The 15,136-nt window shown below is 37.9% G+C and overlaps 1 long non-coding RNA gene across 1 annotated transcript in view; it reads right to left on the bottom strand.

Moving 5' to 3' along the window:
* Window positions 1-15,136, bottom strand: part of LOC128641426 (uncharacterized) — a 65,387-nt gene that overhangs the window by 35,038 nt on the left and 15,213 nt on the right. The window lies entirely within an intron of this gene.

Genomic DNA, 15,136 nt, shown 5'->3' with positions numbered 1-15,136 from the left:
ATATCCTCATTTCAGAATAGTTTACAGATTCAAACACACTTCGAGGTATATTGAAAACATAATCAATTTTAAATGCGTTGATTTGATGTCAGGATGTATGAGATGTTAATATATTTCTTTTACATTTTCAGATGGATCCACCACTTCTGGTCATCTGGATTCCGCCCCTGCCCAGTCACAGACCCCTCCCCGTGCACACACCCCTGACCATGGCCACACCTCTGCACACACCCAGAGCCCTTCCCATCACCAAACCCATGACCATGCCCCGACCACTGCCAGCCCTTCCCATATTTCATATCCTGTCCCTCCAAAAAAACGCACATACACCCCCCTTCGCCGCTCTCCCCGTATTCTGGCCCGTACAGCTGCCCAGACCCAAACTCCCCACTCCCCAGCTGTACGGCCTACCCTGGAGCAGCAGCTCACCACTCCCCAAGCCATTCCCATCCCTCCCCGAGCCAATCCCATCCCTCCCCAAGCCAATCCCATCCCTCCCCCCTGTTTAAACCTTCATTGTCCTGGGTGTCAGATTGTCCTTCCCAGGCACAGCTGTAAGTATCATTCTAAATACACTTTATAAGATACTTAAAGGTACAGTGAAGTTAAATTGGTTAAATTGTGATTCAAATCCAGCATGCAATGTTAAGCCAATGTATAATAGAATACTCTTATGAATTATTCGTCATTCTCTTGATATATTTATTGAAAACAACTTATTCCTATAATTAGTTTAAACAATAAAATAAATGTGGCCATCATTTCTTTATTGTTGGATGAATGTATCCATCAACCAGCATGCACAAACAAGGTTCATCAACAAATATTGGCTTCCATAAAAACCAACATTCTTGCATTCAAAATATAGCTTGACAATTAAAACATATAATGAATATGTGTAATTTCTAAAGATTTGTCATGTCATGCTCTATCTGAATCAGTCCATTAAATATTTAGGTTCAGTGTCCCTTTAATTGGATATCACTACATATACCAAACACCACTACTTGGATCCAAAATTTTATGTCCAAATGTGGATACATTATCTCTTGTCTAACCCAGTGGGAATGTAATTTCTTCTGGTTGCTATGTTTACACAGCTTGTCCTCAATGCCAAAATGTTTAAGGATAGGTGTGCCTACCACAGTCTAAATTGAATTTTTAAATTGCTGATGTAAGTACAATGTAAATCCTTTAACAAGATTTGATACACTCAAGCTGTATAAGTGGATCATCTAAAACCAATTAAAGGGTTCAACATGTTTGAGTAACATGAGCCTTTAATGATTTCTGTCTGTCTGAATAACCTAATTCATGTGTAAAGAATATATGAAAAATAATTGATGTAAATAATTATTTGTCTTTATGATGACAATGTATGTATTAAAATCTTTTATTCTGTTGTGTAATTATCCTTAATATTAATTTTTTTTTTATTTTAGGCTGTGACTCAGCATGGCTCATGCTAGAAGGGATAGCAAGAGTAGAGCAGGCCGTGTTGAGGAACGCAGCTGTCCTGAGAGGGATGAACGACACCATGCAGGCCCAGCTCCGGGTTCAGGACTTGACTCTGCGTGAAATTATGCAATTACGTTCAAGGCCTGAATCTGGAGCTGGACATGCACAGGACAATGAAGAGGATGACCAGTAAGTGGAGGATCTGGATATGCTCCATGGTGGCAGATAATAATCCTCCGTCCACATGTTGAATTTGTATTTATATTGTTGCCATTTGGCCTTTTTATCAGTTTTTTGTTGTGCCTGTTGCACTCTTTTACCTTGTCATGTGTCTCCAATGAGGCTATGCTGGCCCTTGGCAACTCTCTTCATGGACTGTGATGCACTGTGTTACCTTGTCATGTGTCTCCAATGAGGCTATGCTGGCCCTTGGCAACTCTCTTCATGGACTGTGATGCACTGTGTTACCTTGTCATGTGTCTCCAATGGGGCTATGCTGGCCCTTGGCAACTCTCTTCATGGACTGTGATGCACTGTGTTACCTTGTCATGTGTCTCCAATGAGGCTATGCTGGCCCTTGGCAACTCTCTTCATGGACTGTGATGCACTGTGTTACCTTGTCATGTGTCTCCAATGGGGCTATGCTGGCCCTTGGCAACTCTCTTCATGGACTGTGATGCACTGTGTTACCTTGTCATGTGTCTCCAATGAGGCTATGCTGGCCCTTGGCAACTCTCTTCATGGACTGTGATGCACTGTGTTACCTTGTCATATGGCTCATATATTCCTTATTTTTACAAGATTATTTATAAACGTTGTGTATGTTTTCTTACATACTAATAAAATACATTTTATTTCACAAATCTTTGTCCTCATTCTTCCTGTTATTTTTTGCAAGCTCTAGTTTATGTTGTTTATCCTTAAAGGGACCTAACAAATCTATTTGTTATAATGAAATCATATATGTAAGACAATAGTAAATGACTTTAAGATTAACATCTCCAATGTAATCTTATTATTTGTGTTTATATTATTTTCTCTTAGCTCTATCATTGCCTGATTATGATTAGCAGAGTAATTTCTTTATATATGTATATATATTTTTGTATTTGTGTATATATGTATATTTAAATGTTCATATCCATGTGTGTATTTATAAACTCTGCATGAATTGATGCACCTTTACCAAATGATCTGAGTATTGATACAATGATATAATCCCTGTAAAGTGTTCATTTTATTTAAATAGTATTTACTATGTGTATGCTCTTTTTAAAAACAAAATAATGTCCCTTTAAGTGATGTTGATCACTATTGTAAATGAATGTATTTCCATTTGTAAAGCGTTTTTGTCCTTTTTACAAGAACAAGGACATATAATTTTATTAATAAACAATCTTATTGTAATGTTGACAGCACATGTATTTCATTTTCAAATCTATATTATTGTCAAAGTGTAACCAAATCAATCTCTGTGTGTAATACAAATAATGTAGATGATGAATATTAGTTAACTAATATGTTAACAAAATACATCTCCTCCCATATATGGCTATAGGTAGGCTGACCATAATTAAACTTGAATAAATGACACGTTTAATCAATACATGTATAACTATTGTTATTCAACAACAATCCAAACATATCTTAAAACATCAATGGCATATGTATTTCTCATGTGTATCTTTTAAATGTTAAAGATATACACCATAGCTATAGTTCAAGGGACAGTCAAGTCCGAAAAGATGATTCATGATTTGGTGACATTCCTAGATAGCAATCTACACACATACTAGTTCCTAAAATATAAATACGTTTCTTAATGATATGCCAAGATGTCACTGAGTCCTTGTATTGTCTGCGGTTTTTCAGCGATCTCGGATGCGCCATGTTGCTTAAGACGTCACCTGCCAGGCTGTCCAATGATTCCTTGTATTGACTGACGTTCTTACGTGATCAGGAATATGCCTTTTATTGGATTGCGTTTTGACGCGATCAAGGATGCGCCTTTTTTTTTTGGGCGTTCTTACGTGATCAATAATGTGCCTTTCATTGGATGGCGTTCTTACGTGATCAAGGAAGCGCCATGTTAAGACGGCACATGTAAAGTTAAAAAAACGTGTGATTGGATTGCGTAGTCCCGCAATATTTGTGCACGTTAAAAACGTTTGTGACTGCATGCAATTTTAAAAAGCTTGCGAATATGTATTATTTGCATCATGTTACATTGTTGACCCGTAGCTGATAAAGACCAACACATTCTCTTTTGCTGGATGTCTGGTTGAATCAACGAACGAAAGCAAAATGTTTTCATGCATAGGATATTTCTAGGCAAGTGCAAATCTCTACAGTCCATGTTTAATATGTTTGTCAACAATGTTCCTTTTTCTTAAAAATTAATGTTGTGTTTAATGTTGAACATATCTAATTAATAAATATGCGCTATTGTGTTTGAATAAAGTAATCAATATGCATTTATCATATGCTAAATATATGATGCCGACTTCTTCTAAATGTAATTTCGTTGTATATTTTATGAAAGGTTCATTAGACACTCACATTATAAATAAAAATATTTGATTTTGTCTCTAGTTAGATAGTCCATTGTTTAACCAATAGGTTTATTTTGTCTTGTGTTGTAAGAAAATGTAAGTAATTTTCTTACTCCTCGCAAAGCCAATGAGTTTCATGTGAGTACCATCTCCAGCTTTGTCCAGTTTGTGTAAAGGTTCTTTTCATATGTTAATGATGGGGTATTGTGTTTTACGGTTGTAATGGTGGTTCATCTATATTTAAAATATAGCTAACCCTATTTTATTTGCAAGTGTTTGAAGCTTTTTAATATTGCTATCAGTATATGTTAATCTTGTTGTTTGTAGTAGTGTCTATTACATACAGTTATGTAAAAAATATAGGATACTGTCCCTTGAATGCAAATGTTGTTTTTTTGTATCATGTATGAGATCCACATAGTTTAATCTTCAAATATATTTTTGTTAGCATATTTCACCCCCCCACTCCTAAAAGGACTTTAAACCATATTCATTGTTAAAATAAAAATAGTTACAATAAAATATTAACACAATAATGTCTCTTAAAGAAAATAGACTTTATTTAACACGTCAATATAAATGTCATTTTCACATTTTTTTTTTGACAAAGTACATGTAGATATAGCAACAAGCTTAAAATATGTGTTAGCATATGTAATGTTGTTAAAGGGACAGTTTCGAAAAAAAATTTTTTAACATTATTCGAAAAGTCAATTCTGTAATAACAAGGATATCAAATGTTTCTCAACAATTGAACATTTGTCTGGGTTTATTTAAATTTGCTATCTAAACCTATGAGGTTGGTGTGCTCATTTCTTAAATCTTGAAGAGTGCTTGTAATCATTATACAATTTGAGCACTAGAGGGCATTTGGATAGCATTTGTATATGTAAAACCTTGTGCTCATACAGCATATTATTGACCATGTATTGATCATTGATATCTAAAATGTTGTTATGTCAGAACAACAAATAAGTGGTCATTTTTCATAGTCATAGATACAAGGGTAAGCACATAAGTCACACATGTATTTCTCCATGTTTTGTTGTTTCAAATTTTATAATGCGTAATACAGTGTTTTCTTTGTAATCAATAATTTTCTGACTGTCCCTTTAAGCTGTGTTATTGGCATTCAAACAGTAATATGCCATCATGGATAATTGTTATGGTAATTTAGTTAGCGATTCGGGAAACAGTTTGGACATCACATCACAGAAACCAATCAATATCATGAACAAGGATAGGTATGTGATGATGTGGTTTTCACACACTTATAACCCACACTCTGCAAAGAATCTTCCTCCATGGACCCGGTCCCATAGAAGTCGATTATATACAGAGTGTGGTCCACAAGTGTATGAAAACCACATCATCACATACCTATCCATTACCCAAAAAAAAAAATTTAAGATGGAAAAAAATACTTACTTCCTCTTCCTTCCCCTCTTCCCACGGGGCTGAGGCTCTGGGAGAGGCAACTGCCGACTCCGAAGAGTCCTCCTTGGAGCTGTTGTGGGAGGAGTGGAAGGAAGAGTACTGGGACGACCAAGGTGAGGAGTAGATGGCTGAGGAGGAGGAGAAGATGGATGAGGAGGAGAAGATGGCTGAGGAGGAGGAGGAGTAGATGGCTGAGGAGGAGGAGGAGTAGATGGCTGAGGAGGAGGATGAGATGGGCCGGCAGGAGGAGATGGCCCAGCAGCAAGAGGCCCAGCAACAAGAGGCCCAGCAACAGGAGGTAGACCAGCATGCGCCTCCCGGAAAAATGTGAACATTTCCTGATGAAGATTGAACATTCTTGTTTGTCCTTCTTGTATTCTATTCAGTATACTGATTATTTCATTTTGGCCTTGAATTATTTGATTCTGCCCATCAAGTATTCTGCATCGTCCTTCTATGTTTTCTATCCGGGAGGTACGCATCTGGTCTATGTACTCCAGTAGAACCCGCACCTCCGCTATTTCTTCTTGTTGTGCCTGTTGAACCCGTGCACGGCGGGGTGCCCGTGCACGGCGGAGTGCGGGTCTTTGAGGGACCTCGGGTTCCGCGGGTTCAGCGGGATCCTCCTGTGCTTCCGGGGCCTCTTGATCATCTCCCGTGCGCTGTTCGTCACGGGGGGCCTCTTCCCTCCGAAGTGGGAATTCCTCACCACCACTCTCATCCCGGGGAGATGCAGGAGGCTGTGCTGCCTCGTCCCCAGACTCTGTATATAAATAAAGAAAACAAAAAATATATATATATTAGCATATTTGCAAATCAAGGTTTAAATGACTTAGCTTACGATACAATTACAAATGCAGAATCATTAATCCACTTTGAAATCTAACAAACAATCAATTCTATTTCCGCTTTTTCTAAACAGTGTTTGTGATATCTGGTCAATGTGAATGTTTTTGCGTTTGTTTTCAGTCTGTTTAAATGCACACCTAACCTATAGCCTAGATACTGATGTAACCGCTAAGTAATAGAATGCGTGTAAACAGCGTAATAGCATTAATCTGATCCTTAACACATGAAACCCAATGTTTTATCTTTCATGATTTATAAGCATACATTTAGTATCAACTTTCGAATGTACTTTTGTTATCTAATTAGCTTCATTCTCTGGATATTCTTTGATGAAAAGCATATCTAAATATGTTTATAAGATTCTGATTGTTAGCTGAATATAGCTGCCTCCTGTGATTGTTTCACCGTGTGCATGGCTATTTCTTCATTAAAATATATCTCAAGAATGAATCAAATTATGTAATATAAGTACATTTGAATGTTTTGTCAAATTGTATTCGCTACCTCAATCATGAAAGTAAATGTTTGCGTATAGTGTCCATTGAAATACATTCGTATGTGAAATTATTGTTCAATGAGCTTACCGTCAGATGAGAGTGGCAGGTTCCCGGTATCGATTCCTCCGATACCGACTACTTCCACCTCGGAGATGCTGGGCCGCAACATTTCCTCCCATCTGCAGTACTCCATTTCAAGGGCAGGGCCGCCACCGGTCCCTGCGGCATGTCGGGCCTCCAGGCTTAACTTTTTTTTAAGTTCAAGTTTACAGTCCCGGTACCGATGTTTGATGGAATCCATATCCCGGGTCCGGCCACCCACTGCATTGACTGCATTCCGAATCTCGTTCCAGAGCCTCCTCCTGTCAGTCGGGGTAGTCTTCTGGTGCTGCAGCATCCTATGCCTGGCCATATAGGCCTCTACGAGGGCCTCCTTCTCCTCCATCGTAAACCTCGCCTCCCTAGTCGCCTTGGCCTTCCCCTGTGACGATGCCCTCTGTTTCCCGGACTGTGAAGCCCTACTCTGACCGCCACTGGGCCCAGCCACTTGGTCATCTTGAACCAAGTGGCTGGGTCCACCCACCGCTTCCACCCCCGCTTCCTGCCCCCCTTCCTGCCCCCCTTCCTGCCCTGTTCCTCTCCCCCTCCCTCTACTCCCCCCTCTACCTGTCCCCTGCCTGGCCTCCATCTCCTCCCTAAACTAAACCCCAAATAATCAAAAAAAAGTGAGTGTGATGAAATGAAAGGGGGTCAAAATAAAGAACTAAAAAGACAAAAAAGGTGCTTAAAGTGTGAGGGATGTAAAAAAAAAAAGAGGGTAAGGAGTATTTAAATAAACGAAAAGAATAAGACTAAAAGGAGGATATGTAAACTAAATGTAACTAGGGGATGGGTATGGGATGGGTATGGGGTATGGGATAAGAGTAAATGGGATGAAAGGGAATGGGACTACAAGGAATGGGGTATGGAGTGTAGTATGAGGGGGTAGGGGGTATGGAGTGTATGTAGTGTTATTGATAAGTGTATGTATGTATTGAATGTGTTTGCGTGTAAATGTGTTAAGTGTACAGATAAATCACTCGCTCGCTAACTAACACTACTTCTAATTCTCAATAACAAACACTCCCACTAACGCTCACTAACTACCACTAACTGACGCTCACACTAACAACTATCACTAATAACTCCCACTAACTCACTCACGCTCCCACTAACAGACTCTCTCCCACTCCCGCTAACTCCCACTAACTCACTCACTCTCTCACGCTAACACTACCAACTGACTATCTCACGCTAACACTACCAACTGACTATCTCACGCTAACACTACCAACTGACTCTCTCACGCTAACACTACCAACTGACTCTCTCACACTAACACTAACTCACTCTCAAAAATTCGCAAAATCTCTATTCTTAAATCTCCAAAGACCCACCAGCAACACAGTCAAAGAAGCCCTGCTTGTGTGGTGCTTATATACCCTGTGTAAATGTTTAATGATGTCCCAATTTCCATTGTAATTAGTGTTCAGGTGTGCTTTATTAGCAATTAATATTATTGCAATGTGTATTAGGTGTGTTAATTTGCGCATGCTCATTTTGAGTTGGTATTTGTGGAATGTGTAGAATGCGATGATGTCATAGTGGTCGTTTTCTCTAACATTGTCCAATAGTATTCTTTTTAAATGTGAATTTGCGATGGTGTGTTCTTCGTGAAGTGTTGTATATGTATGTTTTTCATAATATATAATGATATTGAATGCGATTTTTTTTTTAGTGTATGTATATATTTTTTAATCCTTGTTGTTATTGTGCGATTTTCCGCATCTTAAAGTATATGCGTATTCCCCGTATAAATAGTATTAAAACTTCCCCCGCTTGTGAATGTGTAATGCTTGTGTGCTTTGTTGATTGATTGATGTTGTGACATTTGCGGCGTGTTATTGTTGTGCATGATGTGGTATGCGTCATATGACCGAGCTGTGCGTATTCTCGCGAGATCGAGTGTTAGGTGAAAAAAGCTATTTTTTGCCTTTCCCATTGATCTCTATGGGAGACTGTCTAACGCGGGCAGGATTACGTGTGTGACATACACGCGTTAGGAGCATCGTTAGATGGTCTTATATTAACTCTAAATACCGGAGTCAAACAATGACGTGCGTTAGACATAAAACACGCGTGGCGTTAACAGCCCATCTACCGCCGAACTCTAAATCTAGCCGTCAGTGTTTATAACCCTGTTTTGATTTTTAAATATGCTCCAAGTGGCTGTTTTGTACCTATACAAGAAACATGGAATAATAACTATTTATTGCAGATAAAAAAACACAAGATAGCTTTATGCATTTCTCAGCTATAGGTGAATTCCTGAATTTTCTACTAGTACTTCTGCTTGGTGGCTCTTCAATGCATTAAATATCTTATCTGCAAACAAATCCATTCACAAACTTTCAGCAGAAGCAATTTTAATATTACAATAGCAACATCAGTTTGTATAGCCCTTAAAGGGGAACAAATTTATGAACAAGCCAGTGATCCAAAAATGTCACCATTTACATCACACAGTAAGAATTACATTGTAAATGTCTCTTTTTTGCATTCCCATAAATTGTGACAGTAGCCAATGTGGTTTAATAAGTAACAAGCACACACCTTGAAATGTATCAGTTATTACAAGGCTAAGGTGCAACAGTACAGACACTTGTTAAAGGGACAGTCTAGTATAAATTAAACATGTATTATTCAGATAGGACTTTTAATTTTATTCAACTTTCCAATTTACTTTTATCAACAATAATGCTTTTTTCTCTTGGTATTCTTAGTTTAAACTAAACATAGGTAGGCTCATATGCTAATTTTTAAGCCTTTGATGGCCACCTCTTATCACAGGCTTTTTAAATCTCTTTTCAACACAAAGAGACAGAAAGTACACGTGGGCCATATAGATAACACTGTGTTCAAGCACAGGGGGTTATTTAAGATTTAGCACAACACAATGCTAAATTTAAGACAATAGATAATAAACAGTCAAAGTCATGTGATCAGGGGGCTTGAAGAAGGTTCCTAGATACAAGGTAATCACAGAGGTAAACAGTATATTAATATAACTGTGTTGGTTATGCAAAACTGGGGAATGGGTAATAAAGGGATTATCTATCTTTTAAAACAATAACAATTCTATGGTAGACTGTCCCTTTAAAGGGACATTCTAATGGAGATATGGCATGCTGTAATTAAATCATGTCATTTATACATAGGGCCAGTTTATGAACTACGCACAAGCGATATTGGTTTTATCACAGCTATTTGCGCTTCGGATGTAGCGCTCAAATTACAAGTTAAAAGTAAATGTGAATTCCTGATGGCAATCGCTATTTACGCTAGAATCATTACCTGCATCCTCAGAGTTCTGGTTAACTGTTTGACAAAACAAAAAAGTGTCACAAAACACATGAAAAATACAGTAGAATGTACATTTACACTCATAATAACACTATCTAATAATTTTTTTTATTTTTTTTTAAATAAACAAAAAAGTTATAAGGACTCAAAGATCTCAGGTGTTAAAAGAAAAAAGGCAGGAAAAGGGCTTTAACATACTTGTCTCAATATCTATATGTGTGTGTGTATATATATATATATATATATATATATATATATATATATATATGTTTATTATGATTAATTTGCTCATGTTGTATATGTTTATGTTTTGGAATAGCATTGTATTATGGGCTATCAATAGACTGGCCAATGGTTAAGATGTTTAAAACACGCCTATACTGGTATGAGAATTGATTGGTTAACATTATATTTAAAAGGGTTAGAATCCTGCACGGTGCTATATGCCTGATGAATCGGCTGCTTGTTAAGCCGAAGAATGCATTGCATATAGGTGGCTTTTATTTAAGCCCCTTTTCACTCACTGCTTTTGTTTTTAAATGTGATTTTAAATAAATAATTTTTTAACCTAAGCTTAGTGAAAGCACCTTCTATTCCATTCCATTGCTCTTTGATTATTGCTTCTGTGTGAGCTGTGCATCCTGGAGTGAGCTTCTGTGGGAGCTGTGATTCCTGGAGTGAGCTTCTGTGGGAACTGTGCATCCCGGAGTGAGCTTCTGTGGGAGCTGTGCATCTCGGAGTGAGCTTCTGTGTGAGCTGTGCGTCCTGGAGTGAGCTTCTGTGTGAGCTGTGCATCCTGGAGTGAGCTTCTGTGTGAGCTGTGCATCCCGGAGTGAGCTTCTGTGGGAACTGTGCATCCCGGAGTGAGCTTCTGTGGGAGCTGTGCATCCTGGAGTGAGCTTCTGTGGGAGCTGTGCATCCTGGAGTGAGCTTCTGTGGGAGCTGTGCATCCTGGAGTGAGCTTCTGTGGGAGCTGTGCATCCTGGAGTGACCTTCTGTGGGAGCTGTGATTCCTGGAGTGAGCTTCTCTGGGAGCTGTGATTCCTGGAGTGAGCTTCTGTGTGAGCTGTGCATCCTGGAGTGAGCTTTTGTGGGAGCTGTGATTCCCGGAGTGAGCTTGTGTGGGAGCTGTGATTCCTGGAGTTGATTCAGCCCTACTTTGGAACCAGGAGAGGGTGAGCTCATACACCCTGAGATACCAGCCTGTCACTATTAGCACAACAGGGTGCTATTGCCAAATGTGAGTATTGATTTGGCTATACCTCTTAATGCTTCTGGAATGTTTTGGTTGATCTACACGAGGCGCCCCTTTGTTTTGTCTTTTGCCTTTTAGTTACATCCAGACTTGTCTGTGAGGAGGAGAGCAGCCATCATTCCTTAGTCCCTTTTCAACACAAAGAGACAGAAAGTACACGTTGGCCATATAGATAGCACTGTGTTCAGGCACAGGGGGTTATTTAAGATCTAGCACAACACAATGTTAAATTTAAGACAATAGATAATAAACAGTCACAGTCATGTGATCAGGGGGCTGGAAGAAGGTTCCTAGATACAAGGTAATCACAGAGGTAAAAAGTATATTAATATAACAGTGTTGGAAATGCAAAACTGGGGAATGGGTAATAAAGGGATTATCTATCTTTTAAAACAATAACAATTCTATGGTAGACTGTCCCTTTAAAGGGACATTCTAATGGAGATATGGCATGCTGTAATTAAATCATGTCATTTATACATAGGGCCAGTTTATGAACTACGCACAAGCGATATTGGTTTTATCACAGCTGTTTGCGCTTCGGATGTAGCGCTCAAATTACAAGTTAAAAGTAAATGTGAATTCCTGATGGCAATCGCTATTTACGCTAGAATCATTACCTGCATCCTCAGAGTTCTGGTTAACTGTTTGACAAAACAAAAAAGTGTCACAAAACACATGAAAAATACAGTAGAATGTACATTTACACTCATAATAACACTATCTAATAAAAATTATTTTTTAAAAAATGAACAAAAAAGTTATAAGGACTCAAAGATCTCAGGTGTTAGAAGAAAAAAGGCAGGAAAAGGGCTTTAACATACTTGTCTCAATATCTATATGTGTGTATATATATATATGTTTATTATATATGTTTATTATGATTAATTTGCTCATGTTGTATATGTTTATGTTTTGGAATAGCATTGTATTATGGGCTATCAATAGACTGGCCAATGGTTAAGATGTTTAAAACACGCCCATACTGGTATGAGAATTGATTGGTTAACATTATATTTAAAAGGGTTAGAATCCTGCACGGTGCTATATGCCTGATGAATCGGCTGCTTGTTAAGCCGAAGAATGCATTGCATATAGGTGGCTTTTATTTAAGTCCCTTTTCACTCACTGCTTTTGTTTTTAAATGTGATTTTAAATAAATAATTTTTTAACCTAAGCTTAGTGAAAGCACCTTCTATTCCATTCCATTGCTCATTTGATTATTGCTTCTGTGTGAGCTGTGCATCCTGGAGTGAGCTTCTGTGGGAGCTGTGCATCCTGGAGTGAGCTTCTGTGTGAGCTGTAGATCCTGGAGTGAGCTTCTGTGTGAGCTGTGCATCCTGGAGTGAGCTTCTGTGTGAGCTGTGCATCCTGGAGTGAGCTTCTGTGGGAGTTGTGCATCCTGGAGTGAGCTTCTGTGGGAGCTGTGCATCCTGGAGTGAGCTTCTGTGGGAGCTGTGCATCCTGGAGTGAGCTTCTGTGGGAGCTGTGATTCCTGGAGTTGATTCAGCCCTACTTTGGAACCAGGAGAGGGTGAGCTCATACACCTTGAGATATCAGCCTGCCACTATTAGCAGAACAGGGTGCTATTGCTAAATGTGAGTAATGATTTGGCTATACCTCTTAATGCTTCTAGAATGTTTTGGTTGATCTACATGAGGCGCCCCTCTGTTTTGTCTTTTGCCCTTTAGTTACATCCAGACTTGTCTGTGAAGAGGAGAGCAGCCATCATTCCTTAGTCCCTGTGGGGGTCTTTTATGACAATTGATGGTGCATTGCACATACCTAATGTGGGACAATTACACACTATTGGTCATCTATATCTAGATTTTGATATTCTGTACATGTGTGCATTTGTATAGTTGTTTGCCACAACTGTTTAACATCCATCTGTGTGCCCCCTTTCCTTGTTCTCTATTGTAAACATTGGAATATGAAATATTCATATTTTCATGTTGGGTTAATGTCCTTGAGAATATGCGATTGTTTTTGTGCAAGTAGAGTGTTCCCCCCCACACACTTTTTTTGTTCCATTGACATCTATGGGGGAATACGTTAACACAATTGCGATATTCAAAGTTCGGCTTTATGCACACATCAGGTTAGCGCGCAAGTGAAAACTTTTTACTTTCAGCTTGTAATAGGAGCACTACCTGACTTGCGCAAAAAGCTTACTTCTAGCGGAGTTAGCGCGCAAGCAGAAGCGTTAAATACTGCTCAACTTGTAATCTGGCCGATAGTTATCTATTGTCTGTAATGCAAACAATTGCATGTGACAATGAAATAGAGGATTTTATTTTTGAATAAGAATAAGGCTATAAATTCTGCTTTCTCTTCATGTTATGTAGCATTGCCAGCATTACCGTCAGAATCATGGGATTATTATATTTCTTTGTAACCTCACTTCATATTCACAGTGTTTGCTATATAAGTGCACGGGCTGCAGGCTATGTGCACAGCTCGCTGAGGGATTGTGCATTTTGTGGTTCTCTGTTAATCGGGTTTAGTTCCTGGCGCATTTCATACACAATTGTACCATTTAGTTTCCTTTAGCTGCTTAAGATCAGATTATGGATTTGGTTACTTTTAAACCCAAGAAAAAACAACCAACCCATGAATGAAGTCACTGTCACTGATATATAAATCACTCCAACTGAATTGCCATTGTCAACTAAAAAATAATAAAATAAACACTATGCTTATTCTACAATAGGGGATGTCCAACATATGAACTAAGGACCATTGTAGCCCTCCAATACTTTTTATCTGGCCCAGCACTACGCAGTCAGTTCTGCTCACAAAAGTCTGTGCTTTTCATTACAAAAAATACAAATACAAAAATATTCTCAGTGCTACAATAGTTAAAAAACTGGATAGACAGACAGAAATACAGAGAGACAGACAGATACTGTAGATAGATAGATAAATAGATGAAAGATAGATGATAGATAGATAGATAGATATATAGATAGATGAAAGATAGATGATAGAAAGATAGATAGATAGATAGATAGATAGATAGATAGATAGATAGATAGATAGATGATAGATAGATAAAAGATAGATAGATAGATAGATGAAAGATAGATAAATAGATAGATAGATGAAAGATAGATGATAAATAGATAGATAGATAGATGAAAGATAGATAGATAGATCATAGATAGATAGATAGATCATAGATATATAGATATATATATCATAGATAGATAGATAGACGAAAGATAGATGAAAGATAGATAGATAGATGAAAGATGAATGATAGATCGATAGATAGATAGATAGATAGATAGATAGATAGATCATAGATAGATAGATAGATAGATAGATAGATGAAAGATAGATGATAGATAGATATATAGATATATAGATATATAGATAGATAGATAGATAGATAGATATAAAGATAGATAGATAGATGAAAGATAGATATATAGATAGATAGATGGATGGATAGATAGATAGATGAAAGATAGATGATAGATGGATAGATCATAGATAGATAGATAGATAGATAGATAGATAGATAGATAGATAGATAGATAGATAGATCATAGATAGATAGATATATAGATAGATGAAAGATAGATGATAGATAGATAGATAGATATAAATATAGATAGATGAAAGATAGATAGATAGATAGATAGATAGATAGATAGATAGATAGATGAAAGATAGATGAT

This window comes from Bombina bombina, chromosome 10 (assembly GCF_027579735.1).
Source record: "Bombina bombina isolate aBomBom1 chromosome 10, aBomBom1.pri, whole genome shotgun sequence".
Taxonomy (NCBI): Eukaryota; Metazoa; Chordata; class Amphibia; order Anura; family Bombinatoridae; genus Bombina; species Bombina bombina.
This window is presented reverse-complemented; position numbering and strand designations above follow the sequence as displayed.